Raw genomic sequence first — 22,644 nt, 5'->3', positions numbered from 1 at the left:
GGGAATACAAAGATAACTAGGATGTGGACACTGCTCTCAGGTGCCACATGAGCTGTCCGGGCAGAGCAGCTGTGAGACCATCATTGACATATGCCCATCGATGTATAGAACTCAGCTCTTGGGGAAGAATTCCAGGACAAGGTCCGCCCTTTGCAGCGGGGGAGCCGTGTGCCTCCGCAGCAGGGCCTGCTGTCAGCTCCTGCTTGTACACCAGCGTGGCACACGGCCTGCCTTTCCTGTCCCCTCCACACTCCCCCAGCCCCACTTGCACCTCCTCACCTCCAAGTCAGGGCTTGGACCAGGAGGAGGCAGGTGAGGTGCCCAGGGAGAGGAATTTAAGGAGACCCTCACTTCTGGGGGCTGCACTCACACTCACTGGAGAGGGAGCGCCTCCTTAAATGTTGCACCCTCCTGGCAATACACAGCATGCAGGGGTGCGCCTCGCTTGCCTCACCCTAGTCTGGGCCACAAAGCCAGATGCAGACAGGAAGGGGTAGAGACAGCTGTGATGAAAAGGACCACTGACTTCACAACAAGCTTGCAACGTAGACTCTATTGTCCCATTTGCAGGTGAGAAAACTGAGGCTCAGAGAGGGTGAGTGACTTGCAGAGGCATCACGAGGTGAAGAGAGATTGCAGGCTTTTTACTGGGACAGATCCAAGTGGGGATCCCGGTCCCACCCGGCCCGAGCCACGTGAGCTTGGGCTGGTGACTTAAGTTCCCTAAACTTCTGATGCCTCATCTGAGGAAAGGGGATAGTCACACCCTCGGGGATGGGTGGCCCTGCAGAGCTGTTTTGTGTTGAGACAAGGGAGCAGCTACTGTGCCCACTGAATTTGGACTATCCCTGAGGAGAGTTTAGCACCCAGGGCCAGGGACCCCTCCGCACTAGAGGTGCCAACGTTGCAAATGACTGGGTGGGCGAGAGCCAGTCCTGCGCGGTGAGTCTATCCTGGCTCCATCCCCAAACCGTGGGATTATGTCCTGTTTACCCAAGTGCTCTATGCAGAGACTAGCTTAGCATAGGTACTCCATGAAGTTTGCTGAATAAATAATTTAAATGAAAAGAGAATGCCTGCAAGACATTACGCTGCAATTTGTTTTATGAAGAAAGATAAATTTGCACACAACTTAGCTGTTCCCAGGCTGCATAAAGCGAGTACATCTGCACGGTCCCTGAGCCAGCGTCTTCAAAGTAGAACTTTAGCAAGTGGACAAGACCTCCCATAACAGCAGCCCCCACTGGAGGGCCCCAATTCTGGGCCATGGCTAGGGGAGGGGTGTCTGAATGGGTCAGCCTGGCTTAAAAGACAGGGAAAAAAATCGACAAAAGATCCTTCCATTGATAAAAGTCCAGGATTCTAGAGGAATCCCAAGCAATTCTGATGTGTGACCTCTGGGCCCTTGTGCCCCAGGTCATTCCCATGGCTCATAGAGGTACATGGTGCTGGAGAGGTGTGTGTCCACGTTGCAAAGGCACAGTTTCCCCCTGGTGGCCCTCACCGCCCCCGGACCCACTCGGCTGCAGCTGTGACCTCCCCCCCACCCCCACCGACCCTGAGCTAGTCTGGACCAGGCCCTGGGTCACACACAGTGAAGCCGCAAGCGTAGGAAAGGCATCTCTTTCATCTCTCTGTCTCCAGCTCTGATGTTCAAGCTGTGTGTGGAGACAGGGGCGGTCGGCAGGCTGTCTACTCCGGGGCTTATGTCCCTGGAAGGGGGGCTGTGAGGATGGGGGGACAGCCCGCCTTCCCCCAGCTGGGCCCATAGAGACCCAAGAGGCCTGCTGGCACCCCTGGCAGCAGGCAGCGCTCCCAGCAGATGGCGGTGGCCTCTTTATTTCCCCAAACGGTTCGGAGCACCAGCATGGCCACCTACCGAACATACTATACATCAGATGCCTAATGGCGCATTTTAGAAAGTAAGTGGTAACCACCAAATGAGACCCGGGAAGGGAATTAGAGCCAGATGCACAGCGGGGAGGGGAAAAAAAATCAAGAGGAGCCTCGGAGGAAATGAGGCCAGATGCAATCATCCCGAGATGGGAGAAACCATCTCCCAGAAGCTACAGGCCAGGGGATCCATTGACTTTAAAGTTGGCGCCCTCTACGGAGAGCTGGGCTGGATGCTGGGCCCTCTCCTCCCGTGATGCCAGACCCGGCCCTGACCATAGATAGCATCCTAAAGGCTCTGTGAGCTTCTCCTGGCCACTTATTCCAGTTTTCATTCAACAAATGTGTTTGCGCACCTACTGCGTGGCACGAGGTTATGTAAACTCACTTAAACTCACAGGTTCACAGTCAGAATGCCTGCTTCAAATACTGGATGCGCCCCGAGTCGGGGACTAAGTTAACTTCCCCGGCCTCAGTGTGTCCTTGAAATACCCTCCACCGTACAAGGCTGTCATGAGGCTAAACAGGACAGGATGGAGAAGGTGTTCAGAGCAGCAGTGACACTGTCCCCAAGGGTCTCTGCCCTCCTGAGGATGCACTCTGCATTCGAGTAGAGGGAGGGGACAGTGGGCCAGGTCCCCTGTGTCCAGCTAGGGACTTGTACACAGACGCATTCAGGTCATTTATCTGAACTGAGCAGAGCACTACACACATGCATGCACACACACAGGCACATGTGAACACACAGGCACACATGCACACACAGGAACACACACACACACAAAGGCACACACACATCTATACGCACAGGGCTACTCCTGGGTCCTGGCTTCATGCGGGCTTGGGTTTTCAGGGCCTCTCATTCCTGATACTTGGCATTTCCCTTTCTCTGAGCTTGGCTCTGAACTAACATTTTTTAAAAATTTCACTTTGTTCTGCATGTCTGGGTGCATTAGTGGAAGATAGGTTTGCATTGGCTCAGTTCATCATGGAGATGAAACTAGAATCATGACCAAAATTTAAATTTATTTGCTCATGCCCTACCTCGTTTCACAAACTTTCTAAGGTCAATGATACACAGATGAATAAGATAAGGCTCCCCCTCAAGGGCCCCATGGTCCCTTTGGGGGACGGGAGAGTAAGCAAATAGGCACAATGAACAGTAGCAGCATGTGGTAAGTGGGGGGCCAGTTAGACACACTGGGGAGACTCAGAGAGAAGTGGCCAGTTCTGACCTGAAGGATCCGAAGGGGCTTTGGGAAGGGCTGGGCTTTGCGCCGTGGCTGGTGGAGGAGGAGGGTTTCAGGACACCAAGGTGGAGAGGGGCAGAGGGAACAGCACGTTAGAGATAGAGGCATGCGTGGAGGGGACGAAGGGGTGCGCTGGGAGCAGTGAGCCTGCAGGCGGGGTTTGAGGGGAAGAAAGCAGTGGATGAGATGGGAAAGGTGGGTGGAGCCAGACTGTGGAGTCCTTGGTGCTGGGTGAAGGCCAAGTATGGCCAAGACAGCTTCCATAGTATGCATTTCACCCTCATACTGGTCTGACGTGTTATTATGCCCCATTTAGGGGTGGGAAACAGACTCTGGGAGGTCACAGGGCCTTCCACCACAAGCAAATGATCACCCCAAACTCAGCCCAGAAGCAGGGCCAGGATCCAAACACAGATCCACAGATTCTAAGTCCACGTGTACCGAGTGTACCCACGTGTACCGCTGCCCTGAGGCGGTTCAGGAAGCAGTGAGGGACTCTGGGAAATACAAAGGCAGGGTACGGTCTCTATCGATCTTCCAGGAGAGGCACTGAAACAAAGATGAAGACCCGCCCTTGGCCCCATCACCACCAACAACAAGATAGAAAGAAAGGACAAAAAAACTGAATGGTGGTTAAAAGAGGAAGAGCAAAAGTACGGAGAAAAATCAATACAACGACTCTGAGAAGGCACTGGGTGGGGCTGGAAAAAGAAACGAACCCTCCACCCACGATAGAGGAGCCACAGAATCCTCAGAATGTCTCGGCTCATTCAACAGAAGAGGGAACTGGGGTGCAGAGACGAGCCCCCACTTCTGCTTCGGCGCTTGACTAACGCATCCATTTGTTTGTGCATTCAACACCCCAGCTCCTCTGTGCCAGCACCGAGCACTGTGGGATTGCCAGAGGCGAGGGAACACACACTGAGAATGTAGCGTGTTAGGTACTTAATGCCGCACCTCCTTTGCTTCTCTGAGCAACTCCTATGGAAGGTGGAAAGACCCCCATTTTTCAGACAGGAAAGCTGAGCTCAGTCAGGCACCCACGGTCTGGGATCGACACCCAGTGCAGTGCCATACCAGAGCCTGCTGTTTCCCTAGTGCACACCGACGCTCCCCTGCTCTCAAACCACCCTCAAAAGCTTAATGGTCAGGGTGATTATAGCCTTATTGCCCCAATGAAGCTACTTTAAATGTTTTTTTTTTATTGATTTCAGGGAAGAAGGGAGAGGGAGAGAGAGAAACATCAATGACGAGAGAGAATTACTGACCGGCTGCCTCCTGTACGCCCCCTACTGGGGATCGAGCCTGCAACCCAGGCATGTGCCCTGACCAGGAATCGAACCGTGACCTCCTGGTTCATAGGTGGACGCTCAACCACGGAGCCACGCTGGCCGGGCTGAGGACACTTTTGAAATTTGTTCTTGTTCATCTCCGTTTTGAGAGTGAAAGGCATACGCTGGCACTATCCAGGGCAAATGGGTATATAGGGTCACCTCATACCAAAGGTGAATGTTTATACATGCACAGGGCTTTATTGTTTTGCAAAGTATGTCCCCACTTTTAGTCATGCCTCCTGTATATCATGCAATGAGAAAATCTCCCAGGTACTAAAGTTCATCCTTTGAAACACTGACATTTCAAACATCCGGATGAGTCTGGATGGTAAAACTTTAAAGTGCAGCCCAGGTTACCTGCCTGCGTTGAGGGCACCTCGCCCGTGTTGCGCCCACGCTGGCCTTGCTCTCCCACTCCTCTGGGGCGTTCCAGTGCATTCCTTGCCCCAAGAGGAGGACAGGCACCCCCCATCACTCTGCAAGACCCTCGGAGTCTCAGGCCACCACAGCTCCCCACTGGACTCTCTGTGGCTGGCTTCTTTCAAACTCACTCCAACCATCACCAACCAAGTCAGGGACTTAGAAGAGCAGAGCAGTGTCACCTCAATGAAGGTAAAAAGGCCCTCGGATGAGAGAAGCTCTTTGAGCTCAATGAGTTCAAACTCTTCATGTTTCAGATGAAGATGCTGCGACTCCGAGAAGGACAATGACTTGCCCAGAGTCGCACTGCCAGTGAGTGGCAAAGGTGGGACAGGAATGACCTTCTGGGCTGGAGGTCACTCCTCTGAGCCCCACTGCCCTCATGGGCACCCTGTCTTCCCTTCTCCACCCCAACACAGGGACCTCTGGCAAATGCCTGGATACCCTCCCAGCCTCCGGGCCTTTGCACCTGCTGTTCCACCTGCCTGGCACACCCTTCCTGGAGTACCCTGCCTGGCAAACTCTTCACCCCTCCCAGAGGAAGTGGAAGCAGCCTTACCCAAACACTGTGCCTCACTGGACCATGTTCGCGGGTTAATTTTTGGTAGCTGTTACATTGTGGATCTCTCCATTTGATTTCAGGCTCCCAGAGGGCAGAGATTTGTTCTTGTTCATCTCCATATCCCTGCACCCGGCACAGGGCCTGGTGTAGAGCAAGCTTTCAATCAATGTTATTGCATTAAATTGAAATGCCTTTGGGGGGAAGGGAGCTATGATGAGAGAGACTGATGAGAAGGGGCAGAAGATGGGGGCCGGTCAGGGGCCAGGCACTGACGGCTCCTCAGTTGTCATGGGGTGCTGCTGTGTGCAGAAGTGGTGTAGCACAGGCCTGAGGGTGCGGAGGGGAGAGGGGAGGAGTGCAAGGGGAGCTGGCAGTCCCCACCCTGCATCTGTCTGCCAGAGTCAGTCTCTGGAAAAGTACCAGTGAATTAAAGCCCAATAAAAAAGTCAATTAAATTCAAACTCGTTTATGCCTTAAGCTCCCCCAAACCAGTGAGCCAGAATGCAAGCTGGGCCGATATTTCTCCCTTTCCCTCCACGTCTCTGTTGGTCTGCAGTGAAGCAGCTGTGACACATTTTATTTCAACTATAATTGGGGCAGATCGACAGAGAGCTAAGTGAGGCTGCTGGGGCTCTCCTGTCTGTGGGCGTGATGTCCACGTCCCGACCTTGGGCTCTGGACGGGGCACTGGGGTCTGCACATAGGTGTGTTCCCATGTACACGTGTGTTTGCATGCTCGTACGGGGGGCGGTCTGTGGGCTTGTACAGGGTGGGGCAAAAGTAGGTTTAAAATTGTTCATAAGGAAAGTAATACAATAATTAATCAAGAAAAATAGAAGAATAAACTCTGTGTGTCACGTACTCACAACTGGAAACCTACTTTTGCCCCACCCAGTATCTGTGTGTGTGACTCTCGTTTGCTACAAAAGTGCAACTTGCATACTTGCGGGTGATGCATCCATTTATCCCACATAGTTATGGAGTGCCTGCTGTCTGATGGACGCTGTGCTTGCCTCTGGGGTTCTCATGCTGAAAGAGAGCGTCTCAGCCCTTACCCTTGTGGGTCATACAGTCCAGAGGTCTAGAATGGTAATAACAATAAAGTGAATTAAATGTTATATGGATGCCGGCATGTGTACGCACGCTTGAATATATGTATCTGAGGGCATGCCCGTCTGGAAATCCATGGACATGTGTGTGAATAAAGTGTTGTGTGTTGGTTAAGTCTCCAGCTGACCCAGGCCCTGTAAAACATCCCTTGAGAGTGATTTCAGGCCATTGATAGCAAATGTGAGGTGATCCGTGTGTGTGTGTGTGTGTGTGTGTGTGTGTGTGAGGGCACCAGGATCAGAACGAGGGACATGACTCCTATAGAGGGTGCCCACCGTAGCCTTGCCACTTTCCTCCCATTTCCCTTCGCATTCATACAGCCCTTGCTCACCCACAGGAACCCTCACCGACTAGGAAGATGGGGACATGGATGCTATTGCTAGTCCTGCTGCTCACTAGGATATCCATTGTAAAGGGGCATGGAGTCAGCAGTCCTGAGTCTGCCACTTACTAGCTCTAGAGCACGTCCCTCAGTCTCACTGAGTCTGTTTCCTTGTCTGTAGAGTGAGTATAAGAGTACTGTCTCTGTCCACCATCACAGGGTGGCTGTGACAATGTATGAGTCTTAAAACACCCATACAAAAGTGGCATGCAGCTAACACTGCTAACAGTTATGTTCCTACCACGGGCAAGCCATTGCCCACTGAGTCTTTCTAAAGCAAGGCTCCAGGCCCCAGCTGGTTTGGCTCTGTGGATAGAGCGTTGGCCTGTGGACTGCAGGGTCCCGGGTTCAATTCCGGTCAAGGGCACATGCCCGGGTTGTGGGCTTGATCCCTAGTGGGAGCCCTGCAGGAGGCAGACAATCAATGACTTTCATCGTTGATGTTTCTGTCTCCCTCCTTCTCCCTCCCTCTCTGAAATCAATAAAAATATATTTAAAAAAATAAAGCAAGGCTCCAGTTGTGCCTAATTGTCTGCAGAGCATTTTACAAAGAAAACACGATTTCTATGAGATGCTTAAGGGAAGTAAACACTCTGTGGCCAATAGGTTAGACATGCTGGGCTAAACAGTTAAACATTTATTTATTTATTTAGCAGGACTGCCAGAGCCTTTAATATGCGTTGTGAACCTGCAAGAGGGGCAGATTATACACCATTTCTGTCTTGGGCTGGATCCTTCCAGAGGTAGGGGTATACTTGGGAGTGACTCCAGGAAGCCCCAGTAGGAAGGTAAAGAAGTGAGGCAGGGCAGGAAGGCAACCTGCTGTGGTGACTGGGGTTTAGGCTCCAGGGGACCTCCTGGGATGGTGAAGAACACACCACAGGGCTGTCATACCAGAGGGGGAGGAAGCTGGCCATTCATTGCTCACACTACTTCTCATGGGCTGAGAGCTGCCCCTGGAGTGTTAAAACCCCAGCACTTCCCACGTGCCTCCTGCTCAGGCCTGGGACGTCCTTGTGCCCAGAGAACCTCCCAGGCAGACAGTCATCGGTGTTTGCAGAAAGGGCCTGACCGCAGGAGGGCCCTGGCAGCACCTACCCAGGTTCCTTACCTGGCCAGACCTCCAAGGCCGCCATGGGATCCATGGCTGCTGTATGGGATTATGGTCCCATGGACTTCTCTTTGGGTGACACTGGCTGACATGATAACGTACAAAATCCTTCCGCAGATTGGCCCTCATCTCTTTTTCCAATCTTACCCATTTTTCTACTTCCTTGTGGCCTAAACGACAGGCTATGTGGATTACTCCTGTGGGAGGGGAGTTGGACTAGGTCAGTGGTCGGCAAACTCATTAGTCAACAGGGCCAAATATCAACAGTACAACGACTGAAATTTCTTTTGAGAGCCAAATTTTTTAAACTTAAACTATATAGGTAGGTACATTGTTATTAACTTAATTAGGGTACTCCTAAGGCTTAGGAAGAGCCACACTCAAGGGGCCAAAGAGCCGCATGTGGCTTGCGAGCCGCAGTTTGCCGACCACGGGACTAGGTGAATGCTAACATCTCTCCCAACTTGGACTTTGCTGGGAAACAGAGAATTCTTGTGCACAAATGTGTGCTTGATACACCTCAGGGCACAGGGCCTGGGACTCAGTACAGGGCAGAGGCTCCAAGGGCAGGGACAGAAGGTCCCGGGAGGTGGTGAGCCAAGGGTCTGGCCCCAGGAAGGCCAGTATGCTTGTTGGGAGGTGCCGAGATAGAGGCTGGTGAGCCAGAGCCAACGTGTAGGTAAAGCATCAGTGAGGAACACTGAGGGGGGGGGAGTGTCGAGGCAGCCAGCATTCGCCCGAATGTCCTTTCTAGGAGGCACTAGCTCAGGGACTGCTCAGTGGCTTAAGGGAGACATAAAAAGAATGTCAGAGCTGGGGTGAGAGCTCTGGAGATCATCCAACTCCAAACATGTACTTTACATATAAGGAAAATCGAGGGGTAGAAGGTGATGTCCCCAATGTCACCCAGCAATTTGCGAGCAGGGCTGATCAGAATTCACTAGTGAGCCCTTCATTTTGGATTCCTCAAATAATAGGCTCCTTCTTGCCAAGAATTCGAATATCGCCTGTGTGCTTCCTGGTGAGAAAAACCCCAAGCGATTTCCCTTTGCTCCAGCCCCTGCCCGCCCCTCGCCTTCAGCCTGGGCCACGGCCTCCCCTCTCAGCCGTGCGCTCCTCGGCGGGCTCCCCATCACCTCAGCTCCTAATAACATTTCCGATTTTAGACATGTCCGCAGGCCTGGGCAGGCAGTGTGAGGGGCACACATGCTAATGCCTCCACCTGGGATTATGTTAAGACGCTCTCCTGACCTGACATTTTAAAAACTGCATATTTTATGTGGTGCCTCTTCCCCCTCCAAGTCCAGGATTGGAGAGGATTTAGTAAGTGGGACGGTGCAGGCTGTTGGAGAGATGCCCCCAGCTGGAAGGAGTGGTGGCCTGGGGGTCAGAAGCCCCCAGTCCAGAGGCCTTGGGCAGGTGACTTCTCATGGCTGGGCCTCACTTTTCTCACCTAGAAAGCGAGGGTGGAGGACTTGACAAGCCCTCAGGCTCCGTTCAGCTTAACCTTTCATGGCTGTTGAGCTGCCAGAGTCCCCCCAAAGCTCTTGCCTTCTTCCATCACCTTTCCCTGAAGGCCAGGGCCACGCGCAAAGCCATCGCTCTCTGACTTCATTTTTAAAATATGTTTTTACTGATTTTAGGGAGAGAGAGAGAGAGAGAGAGAGAGAGAAACATCATTGATTGGCTGCCTCCTACACACCCTCTACTGGGAATCAAGCCCACAACCAGGGCATGCGCTCTGACTGGGAATCAAACCATGACCTCTGGGTTCATGGGTTGAAACTCAACCACTGAGTCACACCGGCCAGGCTGACCTGGGTTTTATTTATTTGTATAATATATTTTATTGATTTCAGAGAGGAAGGGAGAGGGAGAGGGAGATAGAAACATCAATGATGAGAGAGAATCATTGATTGGCTGCTTCCTGCACACCCCCTACTGAGGATCGAGCCTATAACCCTGGCATGTGTTCTGACTGGGAATCGAACTGTGACCTCCTGGTTTATAGGTCGATGCTCTACCACTGAGCCACACCGGTCAGGCTGACCTGGGTTTTAAGTAAGACTCCCTGGTGAGTCTTATGAGCCCTGATGCTTAAGGATCACTGGCTTATTTTTTATTATGTCTGAACCTCCCAGATTGCACACTCAACTTTCCCTTTAGCTACTTGGGTCCACTGAGCATGCTCTGAAGGGTTTTCACATGCCTAGTGTCTGGATGGTTTCCCTCCCACTCCCCCCAACTCCAGGGGATTTTTTGAGTACGTCCAAGAGGCATCATGGAATAGGGGATAAAGCAGGAACTTTGGAATTAGGCTGTGGTTATCTCAGGGTTACAGGTAGGATTACAGGAAGTAAGTTAATATAGAAAGCGTAGCTGCCACGTTGAACAGGTTCAGAAAAACAACTTCCTTTCACCCAAGGGGCTGGAGGCCTGCCTTGGTTTGTGTAAGGGGGTGTCACGTCACATGGCATGTTTGCACTCATGGAGGACCTGCTTCTGAGAACCTGGCAGCTGCTGCAAAACTTCTGCTGAATTCCCCAGAGCCCGAGCCCTGTCCTGCATGAGACCCGCTGCGTCCTGGGCAGGACATTAAAGTTTAATTAGCAGCTCTGTGAGGTGTGCATTATTAACACCCTGCTGGGCTGGCTGTTGCACCCACCAGGGCTGCCTCCCGTGAATGGGGCTCGCCTGGGGCAGGTGCCAGGCCATGGGGGTGGGGAGAGCCTTCTCTCTGGGTGGGGCTGCAAAGCTTGGGCACATCAGCACAGTGGCCTCCTGCAGAGCTCTGTGGCCATAGATCTGTGCTGAGCTTGGCAATGGCTCTGAGCTGCAGCTTTTCATCTGCAAAGAAAGACAGCCACCTGTCTCCCTCACTGGACTGTGCACTCTCTCTGGACAGAGCTTTGCCTGTCTCATCAGATTAGGATTCTCCGGGGCAGGGCTGCGTCTCTCCTGTCAGACCGGGGCCCAATGAGGGCAGAAATGTGTTCTACCCATCAGACTATGAGGTGACCTGGACTACGAGTCTCCCCAAGGGTGGAGGCTCTTTCTGGCCTTTGTCCCAGAGACTGTCTAGAGCGCCCTGCTTATCCCTGACCTGAAACTCCCATTGCCCTGGGTCTCCGCCCTTCGCTTTGTAAGCAGTAATAACAGAGGCAGCCAGCTTTCTTTTACAGGTTGTTGGTTTTTAAGTAAAGAGAGTTAAGATAATTTCTATTTTGCTCTGGGGAAAACTGGGGAGAGGAAGGAGGGGTAGGTTTTCCTGGCAAGAAAAAGCAGCATGAAACGTCCTGCTAAATGCTCACTTGGCGGCCTCCATTCCTTTAAGTGCAGAGCAAACACCGGGGTTTAAAGCGGAGCTTCTGAGATGGGTTAGCGCTAGACCTGCGACCCCAGATTTGACCCAAACGCTTTGGGGTTGGAGTCGGGCTTCCCAGAAGACAGAGGAGAGTAGGAGAGTTGGCTCCCAGGCGAGGAGAGGAGGGTGCTGGAGAGATAGAGGTAGCTCCCAATGACTACTTCTTGGATCTCAATTTATTCACTAATTTATATTCTGAGCTCTAGAGAAGGAGCCGGACTAGAAGGTCAGGACCTTGGTTTCTCCCAGCTACTAACCACCTATGTTACCATTCTCACTACGCTCCGTCACTAATGGCCCTAATATTCCAGAATCCTCATTCGAAGTCATTCTGTTAAGCACCTCGTAGACTTCTGAGCTTTTTCTTAACCCAGTTTGTAATTATATGGGGTGTCCATGAAGCCTAGAAACACAGATGACTCTACCTCCTCGGTTTGTTAAAAATAAAATACTCCTTGTTTCCAGGCCTTATTGGTATGTATCTATGGGTATAAGATTATTTGATAAATACTTGTTTCCTCCATGAAGGCAGGACAAGGAGTTTGCTCCCCTGTTGCCTCTTTGGGACTTTTCACCGTGCTTCACATACACTGAGCACTCAGTAAATACTAATTAAAGAAATTAACAAAGAAGTGAATGGTAAGGCTTATCTTGAGAACGAGGAGGCCAATGAAATAAAGTGAAGACTCAAAAAGTGGGCTTTGAGAGCACATGCTCAGGTGTTGGACACCCAACTCATTAACTGAGCCTTCTATGGAGTCTACAGGTTAGAATTTCCACCCAGAGGATTCGGTTGTGGAAAGAAAAACACACACGAACCAGATAGGGAGCTAAGAGCCAGCATGCAGAGATGAACCTATTATCGCTCAGCTTCTTCTGAACATTTATAGATCCTTTCTTTGTCTTCAAAGGATAGCCATATCCTTTGATAAGGGATTACACTCCTGCCTGGAAAATCTGGACTCACACCCAGTCTGGAGTCCTCAGAGATGTAGGGCAGGCTGTCTCTCTGGGTGGACAGCGAGAGCAAGAGAGACTGGTACTGGGCCTTGGGGCCCTTGTGGGATCTTTGTACATGTTGCTTCTCTTGCCTGGAATGTCCATTCCCTCCTAGTCCACTTGGCCCCATCTTTCAAGACTAAAGTCAATGACTACACCCTTTACTCAGGTAGAACTGTCCTCGTCTTTCTTTGGACATCACCAGAAAAATAGATATTTTATTATGTATCATCATTTACTAGCAATAAACCATTGATTAGGTTATTCATCCGTGTCCCCAGATTTGGTGACCATCCTATATGTGTAAACTCTCTGTAGGTGGTAAACTCATTGAGTTGCTGGTGTGTATACTGTCAGTGTGGCCAGGTTAAAGTGTCTGGCTCCAACAGACTGATGAATTTCAGAGGGAAGGTGGCGGTGGGGAGGTGGGTGAGGAGTGATTAACTGCATAGCCCATGGACACAGAAAATAGAATGGTGAAGGCCTGGGAGGGGTGGGTGTGGTGTGGAGGAGGTCAATGGAACAAACAAACAAACAAACAAACGGGACACCTGTAATACTTTCAACAATAAAGACAAATTTAAAAAAATAATAAAGTGTTTGGCCACACACACACACACACACACACACACACACACACACACACTCATACACTGTCCATGGTCCTGAAGGTCAGGGCCTTGTGTCTCTCTGACCCTTGGAATAAAAGTGCTTCCATTTCCTCTTCCACATATAAACTATGAAGCTCAATAAGGGCTTGGTGTTGGGCTGGGAGAAGAAGCATGTTGTCTAGTGGGAGGAGAAATAATTAGTTCTACATATTTCGTGTGACTCCAAGGCCTGCCAGCATGCTACCTGGTGGCAGTCAGACCCTGAGATAGCAGTGCAGGGGGGTAGCTTAGACCTCTGACCCTTTCCTAGTTCATGGGTGCTGGATAGTTAGGTAAAGCTTTTCTTTGAGATGGAGATATCTCAGGTAGACAACATTTTGACTTGAATTCTATGAGGCTGTGAATGGTCTATTTTGACCTGCATTAATCTCATGATAAAAAGTGATTACTATACCCATCAAAACATTTAAGATACAATATAAAAAGTACAATTTGTAGAAAACTTACTACATTTCAGGCCCCATAATGGTTGGTTTCACTTTTTACATATCCTTCCTACTCCTCCAAATAACCCAGTTAGGAAAACTATGTTTGTCCTATTTTTGGAAGAACAGAGAATGGTCAGAATGGTTGAACAATGTGCTCAAGGTCACAAAGCCGGTTAAAAGCTGAGCTAACTCCAGATTGTTGGCTCTATAGACAGACTGTGTCTTTTTACTAGTCTTCACTACCTAATTTTGTTTTTTTTTTACCAATTGCCTAGCAACAGAAAAAACAGTTTCCATGGCAACAGCTATAAAATCAGTGTTGGTATTTGGATAATCTAATTTTTAAAGACCCACATAAACTCTAAGCCACATTCCACATCTGGAAAGGTCTATAAAGAAAACAATTCTAACTATGGAAAATATATTTATGCACAAAGAAATACACTGAAGCATTATTCATAATCTCAAAAGAGTAGCAATAAGAAATGTCCAACAGGGAAACAATTAAGTGCAGTGTGGTTCCATTGTCCAGCGTAATCTACATGCTCTGATGTAATATGGTCCCACTGGTTGTCCACCCATCTCTGTTTCTAGGAACTTCCCCAATCTCTGGGAACTGACTACCCCTGGGCAGAAGTTGTTTATGTGACCCTGCTCTCTTAGTCAAGGTGGTTGCTCCAAGGTGGGCACCACCTGACCTAAGCTGGACCAATCAGTTCTTTCCCTGGAATTTTTCTGAATGAGTTTGGAGAGGATTTGGTGAAGTAATGATGGTCAAGTGGCTGCTACACAGTAGGGGGCTAATAAATGCTGGTTACTCCTTTTACCCTGTGACTGAAACAGTCAGCTCATGTACGAAGGAGGCTGTCTCCTCCTGGTGACCTGCCCAGAGAACTGGTCTCCAGCAACTGTACCCTAAGTGTAGAGGCCAAGCCCAGTGGGCCTCCTTCCTGCCACAGCCAACCCAGAGGCACGGCCAGCTCGGATTCACCTGCAGGTACAGGAAAAAGTGCACAGAACAGTGTTTTCTAAACCGTTCTCCCTCTTAGCATCCCCTGTCTTAATTGCTCGAGCACATTCTAATTTGGTCTCAAAAACATCCTTCTATGGCCCCAGGCAGGTGCAGGAAGCTCAACTTTCCATCATGCCTCCTCAGAGTCAAAGACGAATCCCAGGAGACACGCCTGAGTGAGGAAAGAGGAAGAGCTATCTTCCCTCTCACAGGGGAGTGAATGAAGGACTGAAGGACTGAATGAGCACCTCCGGCATGGACTCTGTGTTTGGGACTTTGAAAGCATCATCCATCATTCAATCCTCACAACAACCACAAGGCGGGAGGGATCATGTCAATAAGACAGAATGGAACTTGACACTTGGAGGGGTCAGGGAGGGGCTGTGTCCTATAACCCAGGTGGCAGAACTGGGGTTGAAGCTCTACCTGGCTGGCTGTAGGACTGCCAAAGGGGGAGGTGAGCTCTGTCCTTTAGGCCTTCCCTGTGGACACTGGACTCAGTTGTCCATGATCAAAGAGTGTGACACAGGTGGCTCCGGAATCTGAATAGGTGACATTCAGACCACATTTCCCAGACAACGGGAGCTCCTAGCTGGCTCAGAGCCAAAAAAAGGGACCTGGACTAAGACAAGAACGTTCCATGCAGGTAAGGCAGACAGAGGATGCTGCGCCCAGGCCACGCCCCCAGAGCTGGGAGAAGACTGTGCCTCCGAAGAAGACTGCATCCCATCTGCGTCCTCACCTGCGGGACCATAGCTTCTGGCTGGATTCCCTGGAGTAGCCTTGGTCTAGGCCAGTGGTTGGCAAACTCATTAGTCAACAGAGCCAAATATCAACAGTACAACGATTGAAATTTCTTTTGAGAGCCAAATTTTTTAAACTTAAACTATATAGGTAGGTACATTGTTATTAACTTAATTAGGGTACTCCTAAGGCTTAGGAAGAGCCATACTCAAGGGGCCAAAGAGCCGCATGTGGCTCGCGAGCCGCAGTGTGCCGACCTCGGGTCTAGGTTGGAAGGAGGGGAGAGGAGGAGGCATTTGAAGGATCTAGAAGTCTACATGATAAACTCCAAGGGTGTGAGGCTAACCGGCTGGGAGCTCTGGCCACTCAGTGGCTCTCAGGGGCAACTGGCAAAGCCAACCTGGGGACCCTCCTGTGACCCTCCAGGGGGGTCCTCCACTGACGGGTCCAGGTGACTCCTGTTTTCACTGCTGCTCTCTCTGTTTTGCTCCTTGGTGTCTCTCAAAGAACTCCACCTCCTACTCTGAAAATGTACTTATTTAGAAGGAAATATTTTTATTGATTTCAGAGAGGAGGGGATAGAGAGAGAGAGAGAGAGATAGAAACATCAATGTTGAGAGAGAATCATTGATTGGCTGCTTCCTGTATGGCTCTCACCGGGGATCAAGCCCACAACCCAGGCATGTGCCCTGACTGGGAATCGAACAGTGACCTCCTGGATCCTAGGTCGATGCTCAACCACTGAGCCACGCCTGGGCAAAATTTGCATCTCCCATTTGAAGTAAGGGTTTGGTAACATCTCAAGCCTGGGTAAGGTTAGGTGAACTGGATAATATCACAGGGATGGGGTAGATGGGAGGAGTGCTATTATTTGTATCACTGTAGAGAATTTGAGGAAATTTAAGTATTTCAGAATATATAAAGTGAACAGTAAAAATGACTCCCCCCCGCCAAAAGAGGCACATTTAAAAGCAAGTAAGAGGACAGAGAAGCTAGTTGAAGCAAACATTTGAAATGAGTTAGCAAATGCAGGGGAACTATGAACTCCGATCTGAAAGGAGAAACAATTTTCACTGTTGATAAAAGACACCGTCTGGGTTCAGCTGGAAGGACAGATGGGCTGATGACATCCCACGGACCGCGACGCGATTGCACTAATAAACACCTCTGCCTGGGCCACAGGAAGTGTGTCCTCTGACACGTTTCAATTCACTGTAACTTTTTTATTACATTTAATGAGACACAGCAGGATCGTACTAAAGAAATGGTGGCGTACTGGCACAGAGGAGGCAACGTAATCTCACTGTTATTTCCACCACAGGTTTTGATTGAGGAAGGAGTTGCTAATGATTTCTCTAATGAGCAAAAATGACCCCACAGTCAAATCCAGGACCAGTGCCAGCTCGACTCGGCTGGTGTGCAGGGGAAGGGAGGGATTCATGTTGACTGAGCACAGGGCACCATCCTCACTTTTACCAGTAAACGCTCTCAACAAGAGCTGGACCTGAATCCAGCTCAGTCAGTGGGGTCTCTCTCCCAGTGGCAGCTGCCTGCTTGGGGCACTGGTTTGCGTCATAGATTGGAGGACCCGGAATGTCCAGGGCTGTGTGCTCACCTGGAACCCTGCAGTGCCCAGGTTGGGGGAACTCTGCAGGTCCTTCTACTGAACAGATGGGGAGGTGCTGAGACAAGACTAGGGCCAGGCCTCTCACCGAAGTCAACAGAAAAGCCACACATACGTGAAACGTGAAATAATAGTAACGATTACTTGTCAGCGTACAGGACGCCCACAGTTTACAGGATGCTTGCAGACTGCTGTGCCGTTCCATCTGCCCCACCGCCCCGTGAGGTTGGCGGGGAGATAACCAGACCTTATGTTTGCAGACAATGCCGTACTGTGTAAAGAAACATTGACACATGTCACATACTCCCTATGTAGCCCAGGGCAGGGATTATTAAGCTCATTCCACAGATGATGACACTGGGGTTCAGAAAAGCAGACGTGAATTACCCAAGGTCACTAGGACTTAAATCAAGGTCACCTGGCGTCACATGTGGGTCTTGTTCAGTCTTACCATCCTGCTCTCCACTGGGGCGAACTACAAGCAGTGCACTAGATGCCAACACACAACTGACACAACGTGTCACGATTCTGGTCCTTGGGTCTGAGGTCAAACTGCCTGAGTTCAAACTCCAGTTCTGCCACTCCCAGGGCTGTGCCACGTACTTACCCTTACTGTGCCTCAGTTTTCTTATCTATAAAATGGGGATAATAATAGTACCTTCATGATTGCTTTATTGAGGGAATTAAACACCCAAGTCTGAAATCTTTCAGAGCAATGTCCTACTCGGCCCTCAGTAAATACTGGCTAACAGTAGTTTTTTATTATAAAACTAATAATAAGGTAGTAATAATAAAAAATTAAGAAGCTGACCCATATCTTTCTTGACATTTCAGCATCAGATTGGCACTTTGTTTTGTAGAAAAATGGAAAATATCTTAATAGAAGAGTGGATAAAGAAGGTATGATACATATACACAATGGAATATTACTCGGCCAAAATGGAAATTATCTAAAAATAATAAAAGTGTAATGTGCTAATTAGACCGGATGTCCTTCCAGACATCCTTCCGGACAACCTTCTAGATGAAGCTGGGGCTGCGAGGGAAACCGGGTCCCCGGTGCCAGAGGGAAGCTGGTGCCGGCAGCCGGGGGAAGGAAGGCCTATTCTTGCACGAATTTTGTGCATCAGGCCTCTAGTAGAAATATAAAAGAGAAAATAAGAATCACTGTAATCCCAACACAGCAATAACCACAATGTTTTGATATTTTTCCAGCCACCTTTTTCTAAACACATCTAGAACTACTAGTACATTGAGAGTGTTTATCCTGCCTTTCAAATTTAGCATCATAACATGGGCATTTCCCTATGCTATTAACTTGTTTTTTAAAATTGAGCTTTTAGTCATCACAAAATTATGTAGCCATTCAACAGGTGAACCATAATTGATGTACCCATCACAGAATGGTTGTAGCAGTTGGCTACTCATTCATTCTTGGTTGAAGAGGCTCTCTCTGGTCTATGGCTGCCTGCCTAACCCTGGCGCATGCTTTGTACATGGTAGATGCTCCATGAATATTTGGATGAATGAAAACTCATGTTTTGATAGGAAGTTCCAGAGAGTTTCTACCAATTTTTATTCCTACATCTATTGTAAGAGTATCTTTCTTATTCCAATCTCACCAGCATTTGGCTTTAAAATTAAAAAAAAAAAAACTTTACCAAAAAGGAACCTTCATTCACTGCTGGTGAAATGTAAACGGGTACAGCCACTGTGGAAAACAGTATGGAGGTTCCTCAAAAAATTAAGAATAGAGTCGCCATATGACCCAGCAATCCCTCTCCTGGGTAGCTACCCGAAAAATTTGAAAACAATTATTTGCAAAGATATATGCACCCCTATGTTCACTGCAGCATTATTCATGCTGGCCAAGACATGGAAACAACCAAAGTGCCCTTTGATGGAAGAGTGGATAAAGAAGGTATGATACATAAACACAATGTAATATTACTCGGCCATAAGAAAAGATGAAATACTTCCATTTGTGACAACATGGATGAACCTTGAGAATGTTACGCTAAGTGAAACAAGTCAGTCCGGAAAAGCTAAGAACCATATAATTTCACTCCTGTGTGGGACATAAAACTGAAACTCATGGACACAGACAACAGTGTGCTGATTGCCAGAGTGAAGGGGGCAGGGGATAGCAAAGGGTAAAGGGGGTGAAATATATGGTAATGGAAGATGATTTGACTTTGGGTGGTGGGCACACAATGCAATATACAGATCATGTAGCATAGAAATGTACACTTGAACCCTCTATAATTTTATTAACCATGGCACCCCGATACATTTAATTAAAAAATAAAAAAATCTTTACCGATTTGCTAAATAAAATATGGAATCCTATTGTCTCAATTTTTTATTTCATTGATATTGATATATGAAAGTTTATTCATCTCTTAATTAGCTATCTGTTTTGTATTTTGCCTCTTTCCATTTCTTCCTTTTTTTCTTTTCATCTTTCTCACTGTCCTTGGAAAGGAGCCATTTTTGAAGAACTAGGGACCAGCCCAGTAGTCTTGATGCACTTCCTGTGGATACCTCCACATTGCCAGGCAATCTATGGGGTTCACCACAATGAGCTGGGTGCTTGCTAATTACTCTAATGTAACTGCATTAATAAGTTCACAGTCATTAATTCTGAGGAAGCCCTGACAGCTCTCAGGTATTAATGAACTTCTCACTCAAGTTTAGGGAGCTGGCAGCTGACACACAGCTTTCCTGACATTTCGGCTTCTGATTGCCATTCTGTTTTCCCGTAATTCCACGCACACCTGATTAAAGTTCAATCATGGTGTTGGAGGGACCTTAATGTAAGGCATTAGCATCCCGTTAATTACTGAGAAATGACGGCAATCGAAGAAAAATGGGTTTTATTTCCTAGCATGACAACATATTCCCTCCCACCAACCTGCCCAGTACAGGTGCATATTTCTTTGGCACAGATGTCCTGCCTGCTGCTCAGGAAATCACAGAGAGAGACACACACACACACAGAACATTCCAGAACTGGAGATGTCAGGAGATTTGATCCTTCACCTCCAGGTGAATGTCCAAATCCTCCTGGAAAGATGTTCATTTGCTTCTTGGAACGTCTTTGGAAAGCACAGCCTCCCATCCACCTGTCATCAATCATTCCACGGTCTTATCACGGATGAGAAGACGTTCTTTCGTTAACCAGAGTGAAGTCATTCCTGCTTTAATTTCTGCCACTTACTCATATGTGACCTTGGAAAGCCCTCTTGTTGTGGCTTTCTCATTTCTAGAATGATGGTCCCAGAGCAACGGCTCTGCCAAGTCATAATTCTGCAGCCCAAGATGTTAAGTCAAGTGCGTCATACAGGAGTTTGCTTAGTAAATGCGGTTTCCCCGCTGCAGTGCCTTTTGTTTCCACAAGGGGCAGAAGGGAGCCAGCGCTGATCAATGGGTCTACCATTGAATGTCATTGCATCTGGGGGTCATTTCTTATATCATCTTCTTTAACACTCATAGCAATCCTGGGGAGTAGATGCTATTTTTTATCTTTATTTTACAGCTGGTGTTCAGAGGGTAGAGTTCTCGTTCAAGGTCACACAGGTTTAGTGGTACACTTGCTCTGCCCGCTGCCCAGTGGAGAACTACTAGGTCATACGATACATGGAGGGGTGGTCTAGGAAAAGGGGTGGCAGGACGCAGGAGAAGCCTACACTCCGACCGGAAGACTCAGAGCTCCTTCACCACATGCCTAACACCGCAAAGTCATGAGGCTAAACGCGCTGGTGTTGCACAGATGGACCCGATCTCTGCAGACGGAGGCAGTGGAGAAGCCTGCAAGGAGGAGGCAGGTCTGGGTTTGGTCGCAAAGGATGTGAGGATTCAGATAAACAGCAAATCAGGGCAAGCGGGAGGAAGAAATAATGACCAAGGCAGAGGTAGGAGTGAGCCTGGAGGACTGAGTGAGGAGACGTTGGAGCAAAAGGTTTGTACAGCGCGGTGGGAGAGAGAGTGTTGGACAGGGAGGTTGTCCTATGGATCAGGCAGGGTTTCCCCTCCTCTGGTCCCAAGAGTGCCCCCTAATGGACACTAAACTCCATCTCAAGGTCTGCTTTCCAGTGTGCCCTCCGATGTGAGACTTTCAGTGCTAAAACCAAGACAGTCCTGGGCACACGAAGACCCTTCAGAAAATCCAACCGCAGACCATCAACCTCATGGTGATCAATAATTATTTTTCATTCTTTAACAAGCTGTCAGAGGGGCATGTGCCACCCCCCTTCACTCTTCCTAACAATCTCATGACAGTCTTGGGGAGGCAGGTTATCATCTCTCTGGCGAAATTAGGGGTCAGAGAGGTTAAGAAACTTTTCTCAGGCTACACACCTGGGATTCAAACCCAGGCCTGCTGAGCCCAACCTGTGCTCTACCCCGCAGTGATGTTTGGCTTTAAGACGCACACCTTGGCTGTCCGTTACAAACACAGCTGCAGGTAACTATGGATGCAGTTACCATATGGATGCAGAGAAGAGTGCTTACAGAATCCCAACATTGCTCAGAACTTTTTGAAAAATAAAATCATATCCCATTCCTTGCCTGCCCTCCTCCCCATGCAGACCCAGTTCTAAGCATCTGAACTGTCTGTTAATTACTGCCCTATTAATTAAAAAACAAATCCCCTTTAATTTCATAACAGGTGGCTTGTGAGGCTGGAAGAAAAGTTGAAGCGTATGTGGCTTATTTGCATTTCTAATTGCTTTGCAGGACACCGAGGGCCGAGCTTCCATCTCCCCGCTGTCTCTCACCTGCACCTGCTGCGCCAACTGCTGGCGGCAACTTCTTTCCTGCAGGTGCCACCTGTGAGGGTTTCGGCTCCAGCTGGAGTCTCAGGGCTTCCAATCAACAGGGAGAGCCGCAGGGCTGGGGCCTGCCCACCAAGGACCCGAGTGCCCAACCTCGAGTCCGGCATATGCAGGTGCCCAATAAATGTGGGCTGACCACGGGTGGTCCCTAAACTAACCCTCACCTTGCTTATCCGGCCCAAACACTAAGGCCTGGCAGCTCTGGCCCCTGATGCAAGAACTCTTTGATGTGCCCACAGACGTGTCTCAGCAGTGTGCTGAATCCATTTCCCCTCTAACTTCTTTAAAAAAAAAATAATATATTCTTATTGATTTTAGAGAAGAAGGGAGAGGGAGAGAGAGAGAAACATCAATGATGAGACAGAATCATTGACTGGTTGCCTCCTGCACACCCCACTCTAGGGATCAAGCCCATAACCTGGGCATGTGCCCTGATTGGGAATCAAACCATGACCTTCTGGTTCATAGGTCAATGTTCAACCACTGAGCCACGCGGCCGGGCTCCCCTTCTAATGTCTGACTCGTGCCGAATACTTGCTATTATGGACATGGATTATATACATGTCAGGGGCTTCCTGATGCTTAAGATATAAATTTCTTTGGCCATTCCTGGCCCCCCAGCTCTATCTGGAAAAGAATTAACAAACCACAGAAGCGAACTTACAACTATTATAGACACTTTCCACTTACAGCTGCAGCGAAATGTGGTAGAAAGACGCCAGGTTTTGGAATCAAAGCTACCAGGGTTTGAATCCTGGCTCTACAACCACTTAGCCAGAGATCCTGGAAAAGCCACATGACCTCTGCAGTTCTCAGAGTTTTGTGTCTGTAAAAGGGACAACATTGTAACTCGGTTCAGTGTTTCTTAATGGTAGCCATAGTTTGGAACCACCTGGGGAGCTTTA

At 49.0% G+C, this 22,644-nt stretch overlaps 1 protein-coding gene across 1 annotated transcript in view; it reads right to left on the bottom strand.

Moving 5' to 3' along the window:
• ASIC2 (acid sensing (proton gated) ion channel 2) overlaps positions 1-22,644 on the bottom strand; it is an 845,339-nt gene that overhangs the window by 81,493 nt on the left and 741,202 nt on the right. The window lies entirely within an intron of this gene.

This window comes from Myotis brandtii, unplaced genomic scaffold, assembly GCF_000412655.1.
Source record: "Myotis brandtii unplaced genomic scaffold, ASM41265v1 scaffold523, whole genome shotgun sequence".
NCBI classification, from domain to species: Eukaryota; Metazoa; Chordata; class Mammalia; order Chiroptera; family Vespertilionidae; genus Myotis; species Myotis brandtii.
The sequence above is the reverse complement of the archived record's forward strand: the minus strand, read 5'-3'. Positions and strand labels throughout refer to the sequence as shown.